At 36.0% G+C, this 5,093-nt stretch overlaps 1 pseudogene; it reads right to left on the bottom strand.

Annotated features, from left to right (window-relative positions):
• Positions 1-450: 450 nt before the first annotated feature.
• On the bottom strand, positions 451-1,324 carry LOC100943990 (annotated as a pseudogene).
• Between the last annotated feature and the right edge of the window lie 3,769 nt (positions 1,325-5,093).

The following is a 5,093-nucleotide window of genomic DNA, read 5'->3' as shown; positions in this document are numbered from 1 at the left end:
CTGATCCTCTCAGGGTTTGATTTCTGATGATACCTCAGTCCTTCTTGTTCTGCTTCACAACTTCTGTCCATGGAATCTCTGGTAAGTTCTGGCATTTTCCCTCAGAATTACACCATATCTATGTTTTTGTTTGTTTTTTATCTAAAACTTTTCCTTCCTTTTTTGTCACTTGTCACTTTATTGCAAGATGTTAAAATTAATTACAAATTTAAACCATAACTTGGTAATTTTTAGTCAGGAAGCAACTTGTAACAAAAGGAAACATCTTATTCAAAAGTGATCATGTAACAACACAAAATCCAGGGGGGGAAAGGATAAAAAATATCTAACTGGCCAATATATTCAGTTCTTTCACTGTATGAAACTCAAGTTTTTAATTTTCAGGGAAGGTAAACTCTAACTTCAGTAACAGCAATATGGAAAGATTTTGCCACAAGGAAATAGTTTCCATTAAGTTAACTGCTTTAGTTGTCTCAATTGGGAAAGATATAAATACAGAACTGGCTGTATTTTAGCCTGCTTTGCAAGCAGCTTTAGATCTGCAATGCCTTTGATAATTGTCTCCTTTTCCTCCTGTGCAGAGATGCTCTGCATCATGTGCTTCTCCACCTAGTTTGTCATGAGTTCTTGTTCCTTTCAATGTGTCATATTCTGCACAGAGATGTGATAGTCCAAGTGATTATGTACCTCCTTATATACTCTATGTAACCATTTCCAATAAGTAACCTTCAAGACCACAGCAGTGTTATTACTCTGGACATCAAAAAGTAATACCACTTCTTCACTAGAACCTGCTGTGACTTCTCTGTGTCAGTCCCATCTTGGACTTGTTTGATAGAAGCCTGCCTCACCTCTTCTAGTTGGGCAATTTTTTAATCACTGAGTTTATTAGCATATTCTCCAATAGAGGCACTATATTTTTTAATTACATAGACAAGTACCCCTACTATCGATATGGTAGAGAAGGTCTCTGGGGTAATCACGTATATTTCTTTGGATAGAGAATATAAGATAAGCCCAGTTCTGAGAACATAAGGTCTTTTACCAGTTTTAGGAGAAAGAAATAGGAAGAATTCCTCAGGAGTCAGCTCCCAAAGAACTATTCCTCCATATTCAGAAAGAGATGGTAGAAGGACAAGACTGCATGTCCCGTGTGAGAGATCCTAGTTGCCTGTATTATCCCTGGACCTAGGAGGTCTGAGCTCTTCAGAGAGGCCACACTTGGGACTGCATGGTCAGTGAAGGTCCAGTCAGCAGTCTTAGAGTCCTTGTGATTAAAACGTTTCCTTCTTTCTGAGACAATCTGGCAGCTGGTGTCTCTCATGAGCCTCTTGTCTCTCTCATAACTCTTGATGTGTAAACTTATATGAATAATGAATTGTTTTCTTATACTAGTGACTTTGTGCAAAGGTCATTACAGAAGTTTTGAAACAGACTGTGTTATGGTCCATTACTTCACTTCCAATAAATGAAGTCAACAGTGGTGTCCTTTCTGATTGACCCAGGTAAGTTTCAATTTGCTGGGCTTATTTGTGCTGCTGGGAAGACCTCATTTCTTTCTGTCTACACAGAATTCAGATGGTATCAGCTATGGATCTGGGAAGAGAGCACTTTCATATGATGATCATCTATAATTTTAAAAGTGGGTTAAATGAGTCTCAAAGCCTTGAGTGTTTGCAATACGCATTCACAGATCTTAATCCTTCCCATATGATGATTTGGGGGTAGTTTCAAGAATTTAGAAGAGGCTGAATTTCAAGGAAAGATGAGGAGAGGAATGGGTGTCCAACAGCTGCAGCAAATGAGAAAAACAATGCCACTGTGGGAAAAAATGGTTCACAGAAACAATCAAGTGAAATGTAAGGACCATCAAGTGGCACTACATATTGGGTCACAGGCAGTGTCCAAAAGTCTGCATGATTATCTTCAAGTCAGGAAAGTTTTGCCCTGATGGTGCCTCACACTTTGACAGATGAGCAAAAGCACATTTGTACTGAGAATGGTGTGAAGAAATGCTGGTCTTCGACAGAGGCAAGTCTAGAAGTGTTTCTGACATTGTTACTGGCAATGAAACTGGGATTTATCAGTTTGATCCCAAGAATAAGGATCAGTTGACAGTGTGGATTTTTCCTGATGAAAACCCACGAAAACTGAAGTGGCCCTAAAGTTTCGGAACTTTATCCTCTGGAGTGGTCATTTTGCAGCTGTTCCCCTGGAGAAATAAAGGACTGTTACTGCTCAGTGGTACACAACAATGTACCTAACAAAAGTCTTGGAGAAGCTTCAGGAATGGCAGCCAAGAACAGGACTGAGGAGGAACATCTTGCACCATGACAACGCATCCTCCCACACAGCAGCATCAACACTCAATTTCTGGAGTCCACAGAGGTTAAACTTATGAGTCATCCACCTGGCAGTCCTGACCTGGCCCCAGGTGATTATTTCCTGTTTCCTGTAGTCAAAAATTGCATGACCAGAAGGAGGTTCTTGAGCCCTGAAGAAGCTGTTAAAGTCTATAAAAAACTGAGCTTACAGAAATTGAAATAAATGAATGGAAAGAGTGTTTTAAAAAATAGTTTATGAGAATGCAAAAGTGCATAGAATTCTGTGGTGATTATTTTGAGAAAATAAACGATTCAAAATGATTTTACGTTTCTTAATTTTTGTGTATCTCAAGACTTTCATAGTGTCCCTTGTATATACATAACACATTTAAGTAGGTGAAGAAGCCACATAGAAATATCAGTACTACTATTAAAGTAGCACTGTCTTGAATCCAAAACAAATCACACACTCACAATTTCAAGCCACTTGGGGTTAAAGTCCTAAATCTGGTAATTCTAATTCTCTAACTTATAAATGAGGTAAATATCCTGCTGAGACTTTCTGAATTATTTTAAGTCGTATAGTAGAAAAGTGGAGAGTGTAAATGTAGAGTCCTTGTCAAGATCAAAAACTTATTCAGCCAAAAGTACCTTCATCAAATTATGGACCAGAGTTTTTATGACAAATATTGCTACCATCTGTTAGACTTTATTTTTAGCAATACTCAAGGACTTGGAGAAGGTAACGACCTCCTCTCTTGCATGTTCATTTGTCACTACTTTTTATATGTAAATTCAGGCCATAGATCAATGAATAATAATCAAATTGGGAGCCAAATAATGGCAAAATTGTGTAGCGGCAAAAAATTAGATGTTAAGCTAAAAAAATGAATTCATTATCTTAATTTTTGCCTTTTAGTTATACTGTGATATGGGTAATCAGTATAAAAGATAGTCATATAATATTTAAGGTGCCATTAGGTATTGTGTATACAAAAATTAATAAAAGATATTATGTTGAAATCCTTTCTCTGAGAATGTTTTAAATGCCTGTGAATCACTAGTGATAAAATATAAATGAATATACAAAATGTAATACTTTGAGAAGATGATAAAGAACAATTGTACCCATCATACATATTTGTACAAAATAATCATCAACAACACATTAGAGGTTATTTCTTGTTATCGGTTTTACAGATTACATGTTTGATTAAGTTAATCAATTTACAAAAAACTAGATTTCAACGACAAATCCAACAATTCCTTACCTCAGATGATGCTTATTACCACCCCTCAAATACAGCATATGCTTCTTGCATTGATACCTCAAATTTTCCAAAAATAAACTAATTATTTTATTTCCACATGTGTTCCTCTGCTCATATTTTTAAATATTGAATCATGCCTTTTCCACATACCCACTAGAATTGAAACATAAGCAGTGTCAGGGAGAAACAAGTTGGAGGCAAATGTCTGTTACCTAGTGAATTAAGTCTGGCAGGTTATTAAGTTGTAGTCACAAACATAGCTATGAAAAATTAGAGGTAAGATTATAAAAGGGATAAAATTTACAATAGTAAGCAATGTTTCAGAAAAGGAAGGGAAGAAAGTAACACACATGATATCAGGGCCGAGTAGTGCTTGTGGCACACTTTTATAGAGTTAAGTATGGTTTAGTTTAAGGTTCAGTTTCTGGGGAAAGTGAATGCTCCTTCATTTACATAACCACTGAATCCTATTAATTCTGTCTTCATAAAACACTGCAATCCATTTCCCTCTATACAGTCCTACTGTCAAATCTTGAGTATTATCTCCTCTTCTTTGGTATAATAATCTCTTATCGGGGTTTTGTTCTTTGAATTTTTTCCTCATTCTAGTATGGTGCTGACAAAATAGACTTTGTGGCTAATTTCCTTCCCACAAACTTGAAATGACTTCCCCAACATAGCAGAATAAATATCATGTTTCCTAGCCAAAAAGTGTATATTCTCTTTTGTATGGGGTCAGATTTCATTTTCTGCTTCATCCTCATAATCTGCTGAACCAAACTACTCATCAGTCCACAAACAGCCCAGAAGTGTGACACTGTAGTCCCTTCCCTTAAATTATTCCCTGTTTACCTTATTCACAAAGATCTTTCTTCAACCACATGTAAGAGCAAGAAATGGATCATATTTATCCTTGTATATCCAAAATAGCCTAGTGTTCCTCAGCTGAAGTTCAGCAAATGTATTAAGACAGAGTTTTTATGGTCAGTTCTTTGGAAAGTAGGATTTTTATGATGTCTGACAGCTCAGAGCAACGTGTTATCTCAATAATGAATCTCCATTGAATAAATTAGGTTCTAGGATATGATCCACCCATTTCTATTCCAGGTAAAACACAGATAAATAATCCTTTTATTTTCCTGATAAATATTATATAGACATCTGCCAGAGCCAGAGGTAACTCAGGAAACAAAACTGTCATCACATACCCTGAGTCTTAGTTTTGAATGTCAACATTTTTCTTATCTATATTAGTGAAATAACCAAGACATCATTATAAAAGAAAAATAAATAAACAAATAAATAAATAGACTTTGAAGGGTCTAAATTTAGTCATCTCTGTGAATCTATGAGAAATAAACAGAAGCTATGATGAGAAGAGAACACGCCTTGAAGCGAAAAGAATTAGCATCGGGTACAGATGGAGTGAGTTAGAGAATAATGAAAATAGTTATCAAAGCCAAGAGGCAAGGGTTTTATAGAAACTAAAATTTGGGCA

Source organism: Otolemur garnettii, unplaced genomic scaffold (assembly GCF_000181295.1).
Source record: "Otolemur garnettii isolate 467f Iridium unplaced genomic scaffold, OtoGar3 scaffold00072, whole genome shotgun sequence".
Classification (NCBI taxonomy): Eukaryota; Metazoa; Chordata; class Mammalia; order Primates; family Galagidae; genus Otolemur; species Otolemur garnettii.
Note: the sequence above shows the minus strand (reverse complement) of the source record. Positions and strands in the feature narration are given on the sequence as shown.